Source organism: Acinonyx jubatus, chromosome X (genome assembly GCF_027475565.1).
Source record: "Acinonyx jubatus isolate Ajub_Pintada_27869175 chromosome X, VMU_Ajub_asm_v1.0, whole genome shotgun sequence".
Classification (NCBI taxonomy): Eukaryota; Metazoa; Chordata; class Mammalia; order Carnivora; family Felidae; genus Acinonyx; species Acinonyx jubatus.
The window spans coordinates 81,768,633-81,790,273 of record NC_069389.1 but is presented as its reverse complement, the minus strand read 5'-3'; the positions used below and the strand labels follow the sequence as shown (position 1 = coordinate 81,790,273).

General features: G+C 39.0%; 1 long non-coding RNA gene across 2 annotated transcripts; it reads left to right on the top strand.

Annotated features, from left to right (window-relative positions):
• The first annotated feature begins 570 nt into the window (after positions 1-570).
• LOC113597412 (uncharacterized) lies at positions 571-21,217 on the top strand. 2 transcript variants are annotated; one of them, XR_008289810.1, is made up of 4 exons: positions 571-807; positions 6,469-6,616; positions 9,335-9,383; positions 20,951-21,217. It is a non-coding gene; the product is annotated as an uncharacterized LOC113597412 (long non-coding RNA). The 2 variants fall into 2 exon arrangements; XR_003418178.2 differs by lacking the exon at positions 20,951-21,217 and adding an exon at positions 9,899-11,042 and having other exon boundaries at positions 572-807.
• Positions 21,218-21,641: the final 424 nt, after the last annotated feature.

Here is a 21,641-nt window from a genome sequence, read left to right as displayed (position 1 = left end):
AAATAAAATCTTGGAAGAAAAAAAAGAACATCTCCACCAGCTGTTGAGTCGCTCCCAGTGAGGTCAATTGTCCACTTATGGCAGAATTTTTCCAATGTGGAATTAAAATTGGCTGAGGTGTTAGGAAAATATTTGATTAATCTAGCGGCCTGTTTCATGAAACTCCTTCCTATAAAAAGCAAGAGCAATTCATCATCAGAGAAGAAAGCCTGGTGATCCAGGTGTTACACCAACAAAGCCGGTGCCCCAGGAAGGTGTCAGGACCCAACTCTGTATTGACTAAGAAATATTCAGGAAGAAATTAATTTTTTAAAATCTTTTCAAAAACAAATTAGTGATTAAAAAATCATTTTAGTCTTTTCAATCTCTTAAACAATTAATGCCATAACTGGCAAGGACCTACAAATTCAAATAGACACAAACTATAAAAAAGGTCCCCACCCCAGCCGCTCCAACCCCCTCCTCTTTCAGTCCCACCCCCCACTTTTCCAGAACCCTGACTCCTGTTCTGCCCTGCCTGCCGGCTTTGGCCACTAGAGGGTTTCTGCTTGCAAAAAGTGGATAGTGAGTGTAGTATGAATGCCCCGTAGCCCATGACACAGGATTTAACTCCGTCATAAAAAAGGATCAGTGTAGTGACGTGAAACTGAAAATTATTCCTTCTTCTGGGTTGGGCTGAGCTGAGCTATCACAGGAGCTGCCCTTCGCAAGCGCAAAGCCACTGACCGCCCGAGCACCTACTTGCCTGCGCGTCCCTTCGTCTCCTAACTTGCCATTGAGAAGCACAGGCTGCTCCCTGGAAACCGGGTAAGAGCCACTCTAGGGCGGAGGGCGAGCGGGGGGGGGGGGGCGGTAAGGGGGTGTTCTCTCAGAGATTAAAGCGTTTACCCACCAACCTTGGGGCACACAGACCATTTTTGCAAAGTTGGCTTCTATAGAGAATCAATACAAAAATGTGCAGTCTGGTTTCGCAAAAGTCAAGCAGTCGTGTCCCCACTGCAAACGTTCCTACTGAAAGTTTCCCCCCAGTTCCCATCCCAAATCTCATAATCTGACAAAATTTACCTCTTAATCTCACCCTATGACCAACTGTTTGTTTCTACATGGAGGATAGCCAATAGTGTGCTCCATTTTTTACTTAACAGTATTTCATAACTATTTTCCACATTTTATCATAGTCTTCACATTGATCATTTTCATGTTTGCATTCATATACTATCATTCATTTATGTTTTTTTTTCTGATGATGATCAATCAGTAGCTACTTGTTGAATTACTAAACATCTTTGTGGGCAGAAACAGATATATATATATATATAATCTTTTTTTCTTTGAAATTTTTTTCTCAGGCCAAAGTTCTGGGGTCGGGAATACAATAGTCAGAGGGTAAGGATTTCTTCATTGCTCTAGCTACATATTGCTATGGAAGGCAGTGTACACAGGCTTTTAGTTAAGAACACAGGGTTTGGACGTCAACAAAACGTTGTTAGGCTGGTTCTGCCTATACTAGCTATGTGGGGATAGACTAGTTACTCCACCTCCCTAAATCACAGTTGCCTCAATTATGAGATGTGGAAAATAAAATTACTTCTGCACAGCAATATTATGGGGAAGATGGGCACAATAAATGCTTCCTACTGTGTTACTATGATCACCAGTGCCAACACATGTATTTACCCACAGCCTCACGAATATTGGGATTTTATCTTTCAAAACAATGTTTTGGTGGATTAAATGGGTATAAAATGGTACTTTGTTGTATTTATACTTCCTTGTCGCATAATGAGGTTTACATTTTTTACAAGTGTTAACTTATTCTGTGTGCCTTTTGTTCTGCAAATTGTTTTCTTCCCCATAGTCAGGATTCTGTTTTATCAAATAGTTGTGCTCATGAAGGATAGTCTATTCTATTCTTTAGATATGATTTTACCTGATTTTACCTCAGTTAAAATCCCAGATGAGATCATTTGTGCCAGATAGTGGAAGATGCATAATTCTAAATTAGCTTTTCCCATCACTATCCAGTTGTTTCAAAGCACTTATTAAATATACAATATTTTGCTCATTGTTTTATGGTGCATATTTGACATCTGTTCATGTTATGTATGCTAAAAGCCATTTCCAATCTCTCTCCTCTGTTCCACTGATAAATATTTCACTTATGAGCCAACATCACAGTCTTAAAGATTACTGCTTTATAGCTTGTTCTAATGTGTGATGAGATGAATCTTCATTTCTTACTCTTTAGACTAGTCTTTTTGTTTTCTTGCATATTTTTCCTTTTTTAGAGAGAGAGTGAGTGTGCATGTGAGAGCAAGGGAGAGGGACAGTGGGAGGGAGAGAAAGAATCTTAAGCAGGCTTCAAGTTCAGCACAGAGTCTAACATGGGGCTCGAACTCACAAACCGCAAGATCATGACCTGAGCCCAAATCAAGAGTCGGATGCTCAACTGACTGAGCCACCCAGGCGCCCCCATATTTTTCCTTTTTAACTGAAATTGTGTTAAATTTAGAAAATCATTGGGAGCAAATTGTCATATTTACAAATATGCTGTCTTTCCATTTAAGAACAGATCCATAATGGGCCATTTTATAAATAACACCTGAATCTTAAATATTTTGTCAGTATTGCTGAAAACTCACACCTGCCCTAATGTATTCTGTTTTTTTTAATTCATTTATTTACTTATTTTGAGAGAGAGAGAGAGCAAGAGAGAGAGAGAGAGACAGAGAATCCCAAGCAAGCTCTGCACTGCCAGTGCAGAACGCTACGTGGGGCTCGAACCCACAAACCGTGAGATTATGACCTGAGCTGACACCAAGAATCGGGTGCTTAACCTACTAAGCCACTCAGGCACCCCTAATCTATTTTGTCTTCAATAACAGAGGCCAATTCTTTCTGTGACATTTGGTAGCTGTGGTAAGCAGAGTAATAACCTCCTCCCAAGGATGTCCATGCCTTATTCCCCAGAATAGTGAATATGTTATGTTACATGGCAATGGAGAATTAAGGTAGAAGATATAATTAAGGTTGTTAATCAGCTGACTTTAAAATAGGAAGATGATTGGGGTGCCTGGGTGGCTCAGTCGGTTAAGCAGCTGACTTCAGCTCAGATCATGACCTCATGGTTGGTGAATTCGAGCTCCACATGGGGCTCTGTGCTGGCAGCTTGGAGCCTGGAGCCTGCTTTGGATTCTGTGTCTCCCTCTCTCTGCCCCTCCCTTACTCATGCTCTGTCTCTCTCTCAAAAATAAAAAATAAATAAACATTTAAAAAATTTAAAATAAAATAAAATAGGAAGATGATCTGGTTTATCCGGGTGGGCCCAATGTAAGTACAGGGATCCTTAAAAGTAAAAGAAGAACACAGAAGAGTAGGTCAGAGCTATGAGATGTGAAAAGGACTCAAATGGCCATCACTGGCTTTGAAGATGGAAGAAAGGGGTCATGAATCAAAGAATGTAGGCTGGAAACAACAAGGAAGCATATTAGTTCCCAGAGCCTCCACAAGGGAACACACAGTTCTGCTGACACCTTGACTTGAGCCTAGGGAGACTCATACTGGACTTCTAACCTACAGAGCTATAAGATAATAAAGATGTGTTCTAAGCCAGTTTGTGATAATACATTACAGCAGCCATAGGAATCTAAAACATTAGCCAAGTGAAAGCTGTGCAAGGGAGTCCCCTTACACTGATCCTGGTGCTCTCTGCCCTTAACCTTCTTTTCCTGAGGCCAGCAAACATTAGCAGGCCTAGCCTTGGCCCCTGCCTTTTCTGTGTCCCAGAACATTGGAGACATCTTTCTAGAAATGGGTTGTTTCTGCTTGGTACATTCTGTACCACTTTGTTTATTCCTGCTTGCCCACTTTTTGTGCTTCTGCCTTCATCCTTAAAACACTGGGGAACCTGTAGGTACTCAGAGATGAGGGAAAGAGGACAGGGGAGCTTGAAATCACACTCCCATTATAGCCTTGCTTCAGGTCTATCAGATCTGTAAAATTTTCACACCATCCCAAGACTTTCTCAAACATGCACTGCTCCCTTAAATTCCAGAAAATATTTTCTGGCCGCACTAGGCACTAGTTTTTGAGCATATGATAGGTTACCTCTTAGGATGAAAAGCCAAGAGTCCATCCAGCTTGTGGCAGACTGAATTTGGAATTTCCACATCAAACCTATTGTGTCTCTGACAATTAAAATCTTTAGTATGAGAATGCACTTTCATTTTGAAGTATAAAATATAATTTAATTGTATTTCACATATAAAAAATGTATGAAAACATGAATCATGAACCACATATTGCTGGGATTACATAAAATGGGACTAGCCTAAGGGGCTGGTCAGAGAGGAATAAAATTTCCTTTTTTCTTGGGCACATTGGTCGAGATAGTACTATAAACCACCCCCTCTTGGTAGCTTTCATTTATTGAGCCTTTACTCTGTGCAAAGTGATGTGCTAAATAATTTAAATGGATGATTTTGTTTCATCATCACATTAACCTTAAGAGTTAGGTACTATTATCCTTACTTGAAGATGAGGAAGTTGTTACCCACAGTCACAAAGTGAATAAAAGCTAGGATTCAGAGTCACGTTTGTCCAACTCCAAAGCCCTTGCCATGTCAAGTTTAATACAGTAGTAAAGCACTGGGATGCTAGGGTTAGAGTGATCTGGCTTCCAATTCTAGTTCTGCCAATTGTTTGTTCTAAGTGTTTGTTCCTGGGAAAGTTACTTAATGTCTATGTATTTAGCATCTTTCTCTATAAGACTGGAAGAATAGAGAACTGATAAGAAGGATAAATAATACTAATATGACTTAGGTACCTCGCACAACTCCTAGCCACAGAGTAAGCAGTCAGAAAATCTTCACTGCTATTACTCCATACTGTCTTCTATCATCACAATATAACCTGTCATGTCACCTTTCCTATATGGCACAACTCCCACCTGGGAGTCAGGTGGTCTGAGTTCTTGTCACAGCTCTTTTACTATGTCTATAATTGAACAAGCTACTTAACCTTCTGTATCTGTCTCATACAAAATTATGACCGCAGAACCCATATAAAGAGATAAATGTGTTATGAAGTCATAAGGAATCATTCCATCTATTACTTTCTAGAGATCAGAATATAATATTCATATTTCTATTCCCATCATCCTTTCCTAGACCAACGCTTCCCATTCTTATTTCTTCCCCAAAGAAAGAGAAAGGAAATCAGATGAGGTGAATAACATGGAAAATAATTAAAAAGTTAAAAGAGTGGGGGTGCCTGGGTGGTGCAGTAGGTTAAGCGTCCAACTTCGGCTCAGGCCATGAGCTCATGGTTTTGTGAGTTTGAGCTCTGCATCGGGTTCTCTGCTATCAGCACAGAGCCTGCTTTGATACTCTCAAACATGTGCTGCTCCCTTAAAGTCCAGAAAATATTTCCTGGCCTCACTAGGCACTTGTTTTTGAGTATATGATAAGTTAGCTCTTAGGATGAAAAGCCAAGAGTCCCCCTCTTTCTCTGCCCCTTCCCACCCCCACACATTTGTGCACACTCTCGCACTCTCTCTCTCTCAAATAAACGGTTTTTAACAGCACAGTGGATATTTGATTATAATAAAGAATTGATAATATTTTGGCTGTGATAATGAAACTATAGTTCTGTTTATTAAAAAAGTCTGTCTTTTAGAGATACATATTGAGATATTTAGTGATAAAATGGTATGATGTCTGATATGATGTCTGGATTTGCTTCAAAATAATCCAGTGGGGGATAGGAGTATCAGATAATGGGTGAGGGCATTGATGTAATAATATTGGCTATGAATGACAGTTATTCAAACTGGGTGATGAGTGCTTGGGGTTCCTCATATGATTCTCTCTGCTTTTGTATATGTTCCTATAATAAAACTTTAAAAAAATATCAAGGGTGCAAACTCAAATGCCTACTGAGACAGGCAGGTAAAATTTAGGGAGGCAAACCAGATGGGGACTGTGAAGAACCAAGGAAAAATAAGTCTCATCCAGAGGGGATGGCCACACTTAGCTCCAGCTGACTGTTGCTGGATGGAAATGTGGGGTTGGGCTGCCAGATTCTCCAGTTTTTCAAGAGAATCCAAAACTAAAAAAAAAAAAAAAAAAAAAAAAAGTATATGAAATCTTCCAATCCTTAAATGTTGGAAACTAATTCAAATATATTTTATCAACACTGTGGTGGCCAACTAAAACAAGTCTGAGAACCAGATTCAGCCTACAACTGCCAATTTGTAACCTTTGCCTAGAAGGTTAATTTTAGGCAATTTTCACAACTCAGAAGCACTAGAAAGTGATGGAAAGCCCTTCCAGAATCGATAAAATTAGAATGCCATAACTCTGCCCTGATCTGCCTCATTATAGATACTGCTCCTATATATGCTTTGTTTTCCACCCTCCGGCCCCCACCTGAGTTTCTCTAACTTTATCTTTTACTCTTATTGCATAGTTATGATCTCAAATTGGTGATCACTGAGGACTAAGACATCATGAAGTTCCAAGACAAGAAGCTTTGCAATAACAAATGAAGCTTTAGGCTCCATCTGGCCAGACCCTTCTTTCTGACACATTTTGCTCCTCTTCTCAATGATAAGCAGGTAACTTGGAAGAGTCTTAAGAACCATTTGTGCTCAAAGGGGCAAGGAATTAGTCTGGGAAGGGCTGGGCATCCTAGTGAAGGAGCAGGTCTTGTCTATCCTTTAAATCCAGATAGTCACTTCTGACTGACAGCCCACGGGGCAGGCAGTTACTGTGCATTTCCTAGTCATGGGGTGGAAGGAAAAGGTGGGTCTGTTTTGAGACTTCCACTCTCCATCATTCACTTCTTCTTCTATGACTACAAGCTTATGAGATGCCTGATGGGGTGATAAATGTATAGGTTTTTTTTTGTTTTGTTCTGTTTGTTTTTGTTTTTGTTTTTGTTTTTGTTTTCTGAGAGTTCCAGGCGGGCTTCCTTGAGAACTAATGTTTTAAGCTGAGGTGAGAAGGATGAGCAGGAGTTGACCAGATGAAGAAAAGATGGATAAGCATTTCAGGCAGGGAGGACTGTGTGGGCAAAAGCCCCAAGGTAGGAAAGCACTTAGCATTTTTGAAGCATTGACATAAGGCCAGTGAAGCTGCAGAAAGGAGGAAAGTGGCTGGAGATATGGATAAGGTATTAGGCAAAAGCCAGATCATGTAGAGCCTTGTCAAGCCCCAAATGGAGAGCCCAGTGTTGCATGACACCGTGACGGACACCATGGAGGCTACAGACACAATGCAGACTTAGTCCTTGCCCTGCAGTAGCAGACAATAGCCAGTAAGATATTAGGCAAGTGCCACCAGGGTTGCTAAAGAATGTTGTTGGAAGGTCCTGGGGAGGAAGTGATTATTTTGAATGGAAAGATTGGGGGATGCTTCAGAGAAGAGGGGACAATTACTTGAACCTTGAAGGATAAATGGGATTTCAACTGACAAAGATGGTGGGCAGAGAATTTCTAGCAGTGGGAGCAGCTTGAAAAAAAAGAGGCAAGTCAGTTCAAATTATGTGTGGGAATAAAGGGGAGCAAAGTTGGGGTTGGGAACAGTATTTGAGAAATAACACTATTATACAAAACAACTTTGGGGAGGCCTTGAGTGCCTAGCTAAGACGTGTTGCCTTCATTCTGTTGGCAATGGAGAGTTATTGAAGGCTTTTGAGTAGAAGAGACCCATGTTTTTGGAAACTCTCTCTGGCAACAGTATGGTCAGGGACGGAGGCCACACCCTCAGGGCTTTTCTAGCAATATAACAGTGCCTAGACTCGTTGGCTAGGAATAAGGAATAGAACTTACCCAAAAGAGGTCTAGATCTAATGGCACCTTGGGGGAAAAGGATGCTTTTTGTGACTGCTTACGATGGTCCAATTTGGGGAAGTGGAGGGTGGTGGTTTCCAAATAATGAAATACAGGATGCCTGGGTGGCTCCGTCGGTTGAGCTTCTGACTTTGGCTCGGGTCAGGATCTTGCAGTTCATGAGTTCGAGCCCCGCGTTGGGCTCCGTGCTGACAGCTCAGAGCCTAGAGCCTGCTTCAGATTCTCTCTCTGTCTCTCTCTCTCCTCCTCCTCTACTTGTGCTCTGTCTCTCAAAAATAAATAAATATCCAAATAATGAAATACAGTGGCAGAACACAGTCTGTTCTGTACAAGTGACAGTACTGGGGAGGGGGAGGGAGGACAGCAAGACTGGAGAGAGAATGAGAATATTATTTTACCCTGTGTCACAAAAAAGAATAATCTGCCTGACTTTTCATGTGGACATCTGCCCTGGCTGGGAGATTCGATTAGATAGTCTCAGAGGGGCTTCTCCAAATTCTAGGATTCTTGGAATGTAAAGTGGGCAATGAGTACAATGATATCAGAGTATAGCAAATGCTGAGAAAAATACTGGGGAACTGAAGCCAGGCTCTTCCAACAATTGAGCTGAACCAACACAGTCATTCTGGAGGAGGGAAGGGAGCTGATATTGAGGAGACCAACTCCCAAAGGAACCAAAGATAGGAGCATCCTACTCAGCATACCTGAGAGGAACCAACAGGTTCACATGTAGCCAGCAGGCCTAGAGGGCTCCTCCCACCAGACCCATGACTCTGTTCTCCCAGCTCTCCAGACCAGTCAGGCACAATAGAACCACTGGCTCTCTTTCCTTTCAAAGATGGCATCTTATAGTACAGAACTTGACTGTCTCCAAGTTTTAGCCTAAACGTATTAAGCTCACCTAAGGGTTAGGAGTCTAGGTTTGAAAAACCCTTACAATTTGCTGTTTCTTGAGAGACAATAACATTTCCTACATTGGAGTAATTGTTGACTCCTATGGCAAGTCAATGTCTGGGATAAAAGGTTGGGCATTCCTCCAGGGCCCTGCCCAACCACCTTCAATGTAAGAAGCTGGGAGAGGAAATTAACCTGAAAGGTAGTATAGTCTCACCAGAGCCCCATGAACATGCAGTACAATATTCCCAGATTCCTGTTAGCCCTAAGCTTCAGGAAGGTCACTTATGGTCTTCTTTTTTGGCAATTTGTTGTTGGTACTGGAAGATAATCAGCCAACATGTACCCACTTAGTGTCAGATTATTATTTTCATTCATGTTTATGTTGCAGCCTTAACACATGAAATCCACCTGTTGATTTGTAATTGACAAGTCCATCTGTAGATGGCTGGCTTGGTTCTGCCCAAACGAAGATGGAAAAACACCTAGGGCCCCCAAATCTATTAGAGCTAGTAGTTCTAATGTAAGATATGAAGAATAAACACACTTCAGTTTAAACAGGAACTAATTCTACTTTTCTCTGTCTAGCAAGGTGATCAAAGCAAGTTTAAAAGCTTAAATGCCTCAGAAGTATACTGTAAGTATAATGGGCTCATTATTTTTTTTATCCTGCTTATCAAAAATCAGAAATAACTTTATGTTTCCATTACTAATAGGACTCTTTCTGAGTATATTGACATTTAAGTTGGTTTTGAATGGTCCTAAAGCATTCTACATCTTGGGCTGATATGCATATGTACACAACATATACATATAAACATGACATTTTATATTAAATGCACATGCTTGAACACACATCTACATGCAATCATATACATAGGTATACATGCACACACAACCTACACAAACATATAGGCAGATAGATAGATCTAAATGTAGGTATTTACACACATATAAACATACAGATTTATATACACACATATACACACAGACATATGCACCTAAAACCAATACCGTGGTGAATGCTGATTGTATAGGAAAAATTAGCAAATGCATTTATTATCTTGTTTATGTTGACAAACCTTTCCCCTGTGATTAAAAATTTGTTACATGTCATTAGTGATAATGATGACTCCATTTTGTATTTTTCAGGTCTTCTTGGATTTCACAAGTCAAATTCAGTTCAAATTGTATTAAGATCAATGTTCAATTAACTTAATAAATATTCTTCTTTTGTAATTGAAGAAGTATAAGTCAAACGCTAATGAATATGTTTAAAATATTTTTTCTATTGTGACATTATCCAACATAATATTAAATTCAGTTAAAAAAAAAACCTTACCAAATGTATGAACTAATTTAAACATTAAAAATATAATAGTTCTTGATAAGAAAGTTACTTTCTTTAATTATGAGGGGTGTGAGTGAGTATAATGGGTAGTAAATGGAAAGTTTTAGTTTATTTATTGGATCGATTATCTATGTGATATTTTCCCTCAAAATGGAATATGCTGTGAATGAATTGCTGTCTAATATTTATGCTATAATGCAAAAGTTGTAAAAATAATAGCAAATATATTTTCACCTTATCAGGCAAAGTAAGCTCAGGGATACCTCATACAATCCGTATATGCACCATCACTTGTTTTGAGTGCTACAAGCTGGAAATAGGGATTCCTAAATGCAAGTTTTTTATTGTACATGATGCTTTAAAATAATGCAAGGTTTCAGTTCCCTGTCCCCAGGGCCTATTCAGGGTGCCATGTGCTCATGGTGCACTGCTGGCTGAAGGAGCCCAGTCCTGGGATGCATAGTCATATTCCATGGGTGTGCCTGTTCTCCATCACATCCTCCGTAGTTGGTGTTCATGGCATTTGCTTTCAGGAAGACAGAATGTCGGTCTTGTGTGCCACCCACAGTGTATCCCTCCCTTACCACCTATGTGACTGAGGTTGGCTTCTGTGTTGACCTTTATAAAACAAAACCCTCAAATCAAGTTGCTGTAATTAGAAAAGAAAGAAAGGAAGGAAAAAAAAAGAAAGAAAGGAAGGAAGGATGGAAGCCAACAAGCAAGCAAACAAGCTGGGTTTGAACAAATAGGTTACAAAATTGTGTCTTTTCCTACTACAAATGATCATAACTTATGATTTTCTTATAGAATTGATTTTTACATAACTTAAAATTATGCTCTAAAATCAAAAGTTAAAAAATACAGATAATCCAAATAAAGACTGTAAAAATTAAAAATACAATCCTAGAGAGAATAGCTATGAAAATTTTGGTGTATATTATTCTAGTCACTTCAGCTAAATATAGATATATATGTAAATATATATAATTTTAATAAAATTGAATCATATTATAAGTTCTGTTTTGTAATATCATTTTTTTCTTAATAATATATCATGAACATACTCATTTGGTAACAATAAAAATACATTTAAATCGTTATAATTTTAAAGACTTCATAGAATTCTAGTATATCTGTTGCCATAATTTATTTAACCAGTATCTTATTGTTGGACATTTCAATTACCCCAAGTGATCTTCATCATAATTAATACTGTGATGAACATCTTTATATCACATTGAAACATATATAATTTCTGTTGTTATAGGTCCAAATGGTCAAATATTGGCAACTTCATATTAGTCAACATAATACATACAACACAATGGGTCTATGCCAAACTCTGATTATTTCATTTGGATAAATTTCTAGAAGCAGAATTACAGGATCAGAAGATATGCACATTTCAAAAGCTTACAATGTATTACCAGATTCAGAATTAACCTTTATTACTTTTTATTTCTGAAGCATCTCTTCTTTGTTATCACGAGAGGCTCTTGATGGTATTGTAGAGAAAAATACAAATTAGTATAAAATAGATTCATCTAATGTTTTAACAATAGCTAACTATGACAAAAACAAAGTGTATATGTTTTATTAAGTAAAAATAAACTTTCATGAGATGCTTTTCAGTCTCATACACTTATTTCAATCAATCTCATTGCAACCAAAGAGTTTGCATTTCCCTGAAATCTACTCTTCTTTTTTTAGCAGGTGTTTTTTATTATTTAAAATTTATTTATTTTTGAGAGGGAGAGAGTGAGAGAGAGAGAGAGAACTAGTGGGAGGGGCAGAGAGAGAGGAGATAGAGAATCCCAAGCAGGCTCCATGTTGCCAGCACAGAGCCCAACGTTGGCCTTGAACTCATGTACTACAAGATCGTGACCTGAACTGAAATCAAGAGTCAGACACTTAACCAGCCAAGCTACCCAGGCTCCTTTTATCTGAAATCTACTCTTGCTGTCCAACAAGAATGTTTACATTCTTTATTTGAAGTATCAGTTAAAAATCTCAGTTGAATTATTACAGTGAGAAATACTACAGTCAATCAAGTTGTCCTAAGTATTGTATAACAGGTAGATTCCACCTGTTTTTATTTCCTGAAAACTGGTATTGTACTAGAGGATATGTCTTGAGAACATGATTCTTTATAAAATAAAAATGTTGCAGAAAAAAGTCAAGTATAAGAAAATAATGTCTAAAAAATTTTAAAGGAACATAGATCTTTATGCAATCTTTAAAAGGAAAGGGAAAACATGTAAAGTTATCTAAGTGTTGTTTTCAGGTATCTGAATTGAATATCACAATAGGGTAATGACCAGTTGTTCTAGTCTGAATTAGCCCTAGAATATGAATAAATATGAATAATAAGAAAAGGAGGAAAGGTCAGAGAAGTGTATTAGATTAAATTATTGACACAAATTCTTTACTCCACATTGCATCCATACCCACTGCCATTTGAATTTGCAGTTCCTCCTATTAAGGCCAAGTGTATTTCCTTACCCTTTGAATTTGGGCTCAGCCATATGACTTGCCTTGGCTAATGGAAGATATATAGAAGTGATAGTGTGCCAGTTCTAAGCCTAAATTTTAAATGCTTTTTTTTACATTTATTTATTTTTGAGAGACAGAGAGAGACAGAGCATGAGCAGGGGAGGGGCAGAGAGAGAGGGAGGCAGAATCAGAAGCACGCTCCAGGCTCTGAGCTGTCAGCACAGAGCCCAACGCGGGGCTCGAACTCACAAACCGAACTCACAAACTGTGAGATCATGACCTGAGCTGAAGTCGGACGCTCAACTGACTGAGCCACCCAGGCGCCCCAAAGCCTGAACTTTAAAAGGCAATACTTGTTGGAACCTGGATGGCTCAGATGGTTGATTTCACTCTTGATTTCACTCAGGTCATGATCTCACGGTTCATGAGTTTGAGCCACACACCAGGCTCTGCGCTGACAGTGCCAAGGCTGATTGGAATTCTCTCTCACTCTCTTTCTGCCCTTCCCCTGCTCACACACGTTTGTTCTCTCTCTGTCTCTCTCAAAATAAATAAATAACACTTAAAAATAACTTTAAAAAGGCAATGCATGTTTTTACATGTGTGTGTATATGTATACACTTTTTATTGAGAAATAATTCACATAGTGTACAATTAACCCATGTAAAATATACAGTTTAATTAATTTAATGATGCTTGGTAAAACACAGTTGTGCAATGATCACCATATCAATTCTTGGAATGGAATTACTGGATCATATAGTAACTGTGTTTAACAATTTCCTCAAATGCTTTATTTTTTTAATGTTTATTTTTGAGAGACAGAGAGACAGAGCATGATCAGGGTAGGGGCAGGGAGAGAGGGAGACACAGAATCTGAAGCAAGCTCCAGTCTCAAAGCTGTCAGCACAGAGCCCAATGCAGAGCTCAAACTCACAAACCATGAGATCATGATCTGAGCCAAAGTCAGACACTTAACCAACTGAGCCACGCAGGAGGCCGTCAAATGCTTTATAAAGTGGCTACACCACTCTACATTCCCACCAGCAATGTACTGTTTTTTCCATATCTTCACCAACACTTCCTATAATCTTTTTGATTTTGGCCATTCTATTGTGTGTGAGGTGGCATCTCACTGTGGTTTTGGTTTGCATTTCCCTGATAACTCATGATGTTAAGCAACTTTTCACGTTCTTATGGATGATTTGTATAATGTCTTTGGGAAATGTCTGTATAGATTCTTTGTCCACTTACCTCTTGTGCCTCTGCCATGGCCAGGAGAACAGCCTGCCCTGGGTATCCAGTACACCCCGAATGAAAACACTTGGACCAGTTAAGAGTCAACCAGCAGCAATGAGCCAACCCCAGTCAGATCTATGGCTTGAGGCATAGCCTCCTAACCCATCTGCCCAGATTAGACAACCCCTAATTGACATATAAGAAATAAATACTTATTATTGTGCCCCACTGAAATTTTGGGCTTATTGTTACTCAGCAAATAGGTGGCATTACTAATTACACTTAGTAACATCTTTCTTTACCTCCTACCTCCTTTGCCTCCAAAAATAAAACAGGTACATACCCTCTACCCTTAGAATATTTTCTGACAGCTCTCTAGGTGCTTTTCAAATTATCTCACCCCACACTTATTACTACATTGCTACTACTTCCTTTTAAGAAGTTCCTGAAGAATAAAACTAATTCGATAATAGAAAATTTTAAGTCATCTGAATATACAGTAGTATTCTATCTTCATGTAATACTGTTAGTACTTAATTATGTCTTCTTTATACCCACTCACCCTTGTGACTGAGCACTCCTACTCCACCAAAAAGAAAAACAAATTGTCCCAGCTGAGAACAATGTCACTTTTCTTCCTTTGCTCCTTACCACTAAGTGTTCTGGGATGTTTTCACCAATCCAGGAAACTACAAACAGTTAAAAAATTTGAATATGACTTTCATATCCAGTAACACTGGGTATTTATAGCAAGTCGTTGCCAAATATCCTCCCCTTGGAACATGCACTGAGTAAACAGGAGACCTGAGGAGAGGGATGGAGAATAATAAGAGATGCAAGCCAGGTAAATTTAAAAAATAAGTTCACCAATGAAATCTTTTTCAGTGGAAGGAGCCACTCTAAAGCCATCTTTACTGCTAGCTTTACTTGTTAGCCTAAAATTGAGGCCCAACAAACTATGAAAAAGAGGAGCCATTAAATAGAGTGGGCAAACTGACATCAGCTACTATACAGCAGGACACCTACTACATAAAGTAAACTTTCTAAGAGCAGCCAATCTGACATGTCTATCACTTTGTCACCTCTTCAGCTAAAAGCTGGATGTTACCTACAAGCACAGGATAGAGCAAATAAATAAATTGCAATGTTATCTCCTTAGATACTCAGATAGTAAATGGAGATGGTACTTAGAATTTACTAGTGGATTAATTTACTAAAATAATTTCTTTTGGTCCTAAGATCACCTGCCTCCTGTAGCAGACAAATAAAGCGACTAACACAAAACAGGCATGACAGTATCACTCTTGCAATAGAATTAACAAAATAGAAGTACAATAAACACACATTACAAGATATATGATAAACAGTTCCACAAAACACTTATGTTTTTATACTGCCCCAAATCCTGTTAGCTTTTCAGTCTATTAATACCAGGAATGTTACTCTTTAAAAATAATCACCACAGGGGTGCCTGGGTAGCTCAATCAGTTAAGCATCCAACTTGATTTCAGCCCAGGTCATGATCTCAAGGCTCATGGGATGGAGCCTCACATCGGGCTCTGTGCTGACAGTGAGGAGTCTGCTCGGGATTCTCCCTCTCCACCTCTCTCTGCTCCTTCCCTGATTGTGTGAGTTCTCTCTCTCTCTCAAACTAAATAAACTTAAGAAAAAAACAATCACCACCAATAACAGAACAAACAAAAAAATCTGTAACTTTTGAGATGATCTCAGCAAATAAGTTAGGTCCAGAGCAAGGCCATTGTCTCTTTTGGAATCTTTCAAGAGTTTCTGAAACACAAAGTTTAAGCATTCAAAAATCAGTGTAATTACCATATTAACAGACTAAAGAAGAAAAATCATTCTATCATTTCAATAGATACAGCAAAAGCATTTGACAAAACTCAACCTCCATTTCTGAATTAAAAAAAAAAACTCTTAGTAATCTAGGAATAGAAATTTAATTAATCTATGGAGCACCTGTGTGTTCAGCTTCAGCTCAGATCATGATTCTGTGGTCGGCTGTCCATGGGTTCGAGCCCTGTGTCTGACTCTGAGCTGACAGTTCAGAGCCTGGAGCTTGCTTCTCATTCTGTGTCTCCCTCTCTCTCTGCCCCTCTCCTTCTCATGCTCTGTCTATCTCTCTCTCTTAAAAATAAACATTAAAAAAAAATTCATTAATCTTTTAAAGAATAGCCTTGAAAAATCTGCAGCTAATATCACAATGGTAATAAACTGAATGCCTTCCACTTAAGAATGGGAACAAGGTGGGGTGCCTGGCTGGCTCAATTGGTAAAGCAAGTGATGCTTGATCTTAGGGTTGTGAGTTCAAGCCCCATGTTGAGTGTAGAGATTAGTTAAAAATAAAAAAAAAAGCTAAATGAAAAAAAAAAAAAAAAGAATGGGAACAAGGCAAGAAGGAAGTTGAGGGAGTTGGACATATTGTCTCAGTTTTTTCTGTGAAGGAGGTAATGTTCTCTGCCTATGCCCTGTCTTCTCAGCCTATCACTCCGATATTGTTCAGGGATATTGAAGAATTAAAAAAGAAGGAAAAGAAAACCTGGCTTTGGACCAGTAATGTAAAAGCCAATCACGTATTAGCATTGCTTAGTCTGTAATAATTCATTCAGCATCACTGTGCCAAGCACTACACATAACATGATATGTACCTTAAGGATTTTGCTGTAGTGAGGCAATAGTTCTGAAACTTTTGTATGCATGCAAGTCACCTGGGAGCTTATTAAAGTGCATCCTTAGGCCCCATCTCCAAAAATTCTAATTCAGTAGATATGGAGTGGAGCCTTCGAGTCAGAGAATCCATGTTTTGAAAAAAATTTTCCCCAACCTCTGATACTGACACCGGTGGTTCCTAGATTCCATTGGATAAATACTGCAGTAAGGGTTATAAGACATCATGAGTGTGGCAACCTAATTTTGCTGTAAGGTCATTGGATGACTATGCTGTCTCCTAGTGCTTCAGCTTCAGGGTCATTTGTTTATAACATCCTGGGCCACAAAGACACACTGTTCAAACTGTCTCTGCCCCCGCCTCAAAGACAACACTCTATTCTATGCTTCCTCCCCTTTATCTGGCTGCCCACTTGACAATTTTGATAAGGACTTGTTCTCTATTGAGACCTGTGAAATTCCCAGAGGAAAAGACATTTTGTGGATCACTCCCTGCTGAAATCTTTTTTGCTTCTGCTTCACTTTCTTGGCCTGTACCTCCTCTCCTCAACTTCTGAAGGAGTCTGACAGAGTGGGACCTACTGTTGGGATCATCTTCTTTCTTTCTTTTTTTTTTTTTCCAGCAGGGCAATCTGTGTAGAAAACCATAGACCACGTTATACATGTAATTAATATCATTTCAGTCAAAAGCAATTTTATGCAGTGAAAAGATACAATGGCAAATTGTCCTAAATTGCAATTGTTTCTATCCACATTGATTTGCTGTGTACACTGCAAAGTGCAGTTGACAGAGCAGCATGTCTCACAGGCCCTGAAAAGTGGCACTTGCTGGAAGTAATTTAAATTGAGCGTTATTGGGGCACCTGGGTGGTTCAGTTGGTTAAGCATCCGACCTCAGCTCGGGTCATGATCTCACGGTTCGTGAGTTCGAGCCCTGCATCGGGCTTTGTGCTGACAGCTCAGAGACTGGAGCCTGCTTTGGATTCTGTGTCTCCCCCTCTCCCTGCCTCTCCCTTGCTCTCTCTCTCTCTCTCTCTCTCTCTGTCTCTCAAAAATAAATGAACATTTAAAATATCTTTAAGAAAATAAAAAATAGGGGCACCTGGGTGGTTCAGTTGGTTGAGCGTCTGACTTAGGCTCAGGTCACGGTCTCACAGCTCTGTGAGTTCGAGCCCCGCATCGGGCTCTGTGCTGATGGCTCGGAGCCTGGAGCCTGCTTCGGATTCTATGTCTCCCTCTCTCTCTGCTCCTCCCCCACTCACACTCTGTCTCTGTCTTTCTCAAAAATAAATAAACATTTAAAAAATTTTTTAAAAATAAGTAAACATTAAAAAAGTTTAAAAAAATAAATCAGGCACTATTATCATTTATAGATTTATTCTGTTTGGAATCAGTAAGAAGGAAAGGCCTCAAAGCTTTAAGCTGATGCTAAACACTTTTGGTTCATTAATTCCTTATAGTTAAGTTATATATTTTTCCCTTGTATGTTAGTCACTGTACCTTTTCAGGCAACCAAATATTTAAATGATCTTTAAATAGTCCACAAGTTCTCCCTTCCTTCCCCTCCCTTTCATCAAATTTAGAATCTATAAATTTATCATGATAGAAAACTTTGCAAAGAGTTGATCACAAGTTCAAGGGGGAGAAAGGCAGCTAATAGAAACAGATCTCAAGAACAAAATAGGACTGGTACCTAAGGTAATTTTATTATGCCCTATTGATGTAGAGCATACTATGTCTCTACTATAAACACAGACCTTAGAATGAATATTGACCTTGGAAGGACACTTAAGGATCATCTGGTTCAATCTCCCCTTTTCAGGTAGGAAAATTGAAGCCAAAAAGGCAAGTCGCTTCCCCAGGTGCCAAAGATTCAATCCTTGCCTTTCTTCTTCCTTCTCTTCCTCTTCCCACTGGACTTCACTTGCCTCTGGGCCAGCCTGGACTCTAAGGTTAGCCATTTAAGTCATGTTATGTCTACAACCTCGAAACCCCGACCCATTTGACCTGCTTTATCAGTCTCTAAAACTGGGGAACTCCACTTGTTTGCATTCACTGAATCATACTTGACTCATTCTCCAGCACTTGCACCAACCTACGGCCAAATCTAGTAGTTCTACTTCAGCAGTATTTCCCAAACTGAACACATGCCTTCCTAATTCCTACTGCCACCAATCAAGCTCAGGTGCTCATTGCCTGTCACCTGAATTATTGACACAAGCCTCCCAAGTCTGGTAGTTTTTCTGTCTCCACCCTCATCCCCTCTCCAACCTCCACTCCATTCCATATAGCTGGAAGGCTAACATTCCTAAAACCAAGTCATCTTATTACATCTTTGCTTGAAACCTGTCAATGGCTCCCTAGAAATAACAACATAGAGTCCCACTCCTTGGCCCAGGACAAGGCCTATTAGAATTGGTCTTCACTTAATTATTCAGCCACTTCTACTCTCCTTGCTGTTACCATAGTCCCCAAACTAGACAACTAGCCTTCTTCCAAATGTACCCATGTTTTCCCTTTTTCTCACCTCACTACTAACCCTTCTCAGGACCAGTTTAAATGTTCCCCTTGCTACAGAACACACTAGAAGGTCTCCATTCTTTCATAGCAATTAATTACAATATACTTTTAGAAAGAAATATTTGATTCTTACATCCTTCTTACTCAAACTGCAAGCTTCTTGCCAGTGTTAAACATCGGCTTAATCTCTGGTTCAAGCAAAAGACATGGTTAAGCATGCAGCCACCAGAGCAGGTCTTTGCAATGAAAATACAATGTGAAACACATGTATGATTTTTATTCTCTAAGAGCCATATTTAAAAAGTAAAAAGCACAAGTAAAATTAATTATAATCATATAGTTTAATTCATATCAAAATATTAGCATTTCAACATGTAACAATATAGAAATATTGAGATATTTTATATTCTTCTTTCATGCTAACTCTTTGAAACCAGGTGTGTATTTTTTTTTATTTTATTTATTTACTTTTGAGATAGACAGAGAGAGAGAGAGACAGAGAATGATTGGGGAGGGGCAGAGACAGAATCTGAATCAGGCTCCAGGCTCTGAGCTGTCAGCACAGAGCCCGACATGGGGCTCAAACCTATGAACCTTGAGATCATGACCTGAGCCGAAATCAAGAGTCAGATGCCTAACCGACTAAGCCACCCAGGCGCCCCAAGGTAAGTACTACTAATACCCCCTTTTAGAGATGAATAAATACAGTTTTGGAGAGGAGATTACATAATTAGCCCAAATTGAAACTCAGATCTTGTCCAGAGTTCTATTAACCACCATCTGTAACATAGCGGTTTTAAGGATAAAAAAATTCCATGTGTATACTTATTGGGAAAAGAAACCCCCTTAAAAAAGCAGAATAATATTAGAATAAGACCTTTTTGGACACCAAACCCTGAAATGACAATGCTGTATTTATACTCTGCTCTGACAGGAGGTAATCTACATGGTTTTGAAGTACTGTGTACTCTAAATGTATTATGAGGTACATCACAAATGTGATATAGTGTTAAAAGCAAGGGCTTTGAAACTTGGGGACACCTAAATTTGAATCACAGCTTGACTACTTCCGAAGGGTGTGATCCTGAACAGGTTACTGAGCCCCTCTGAGCCTCAGCTGCCTCATATATAAGATGGGGATGATACTAGTACTGAGGTCATGGGGATGTGGTAAAGATTAAGTAAGCTAACACAGATGATCTGGCAGTGCAGAAAACAGAAGCACCAGCTTTAGAATAAGATAGATCTGGGTCCAAACCTAGTCCATCAATCTAGTAACTGTGTGACCTTGGGAAGAATACTTCACCTTTATGAGTACTGGTTTCCATGTGTGTAAAATGAAAAAGATATTTACAACTCATTCTTCCAACAAATATGTATTAAATGCCTGTGGTACTAGGCACTCTACTCAGTTTGGAGATAAAAAGATGAATAATCTTTGCCCTTGAGAGATTTACAACTTCATAATAGGAGACAACAAACACATAAGAATAATATATTATTGTAAGTATTATGTTACAGTATGGACCCAAAGAAAAGAGTCTACAATTCTATGTGGAGGGGTTAGGAAACGCTTCATAGAGGAGCTAAGCAAGTACAGTGATCTGAATTGGATATGTTCTAGAGTGTCAAAAAGAATAGTGAGTGAAAGATTAGAAATGGAAAATGATGTATAGAGATTTAATTTCATTATAAAGTATAACACAGAAACACACACAGGGAGTAAATGTACAACTCAATGTAATTTCACAAAGTCACTATAAATGTATAACTACCACCGAAGTGAGGAAATAGCATTTCACCAGCACTCAGGTGCTCCTCTATGCCCACTCCCTATTATTATTTTCTTCTTCTCCAAAGGCTACCAACACTTTCACTTTAAAAAAAATTAATGTTTTTTTTTTCTTGAGAGACAGAGAGACCCAGCACGAACAGCAGAGAGGCAGAGAGAGAGGGAGACATAGAATCCGAAGCAGGCTCCAGACGCCGAGCTGTCAACACAGAGCCTGACACGGGGCTCAAACCCATGAACCCTGAGATCATGACCCGTGCCTAAGTCGGACAACCAACTGAGCCACCTAGGCGCCCCCACCACCTTCACTTTTAACACCAGAGATTAGTTTTGCCTGTTTTTGAACTTCATGTTAAGGGAACCATACAATAAAGTACTCTTGTGTTTGATTCTTTTCTTCCACATCGTAAATGTGAGATTGATCCATGTAGCTGTGTACATACTGCATGGTATAGTATATTATTATTTGAAGAGAACACATTTTTAATTTTTCCATTATGCCATTAATGGAGATTTGGACTGTGTCCAATTGGGGATGTTGCAAATAATGTGGTTCTGAAGATTCTTGGTACACATATGCATACATATCTGTCAGTATATACCCACAGGTAAAGTTGCTGTGTCACAGGGCATGTATGTTTTCACCCTTAGTAGATAATGCCAAGCTCTTCTCTAAAATGGTTGCGCAAAATACAGTTTCACAAACAGCGTGTGGGAGTTCCTATTGCTCCACATCCTTCACCAATACTTGGTATTAGCAGTTTTTTATTTTATTTATTTATTTATTTATTTAGAGAGATAAATTGGGGGAGGGA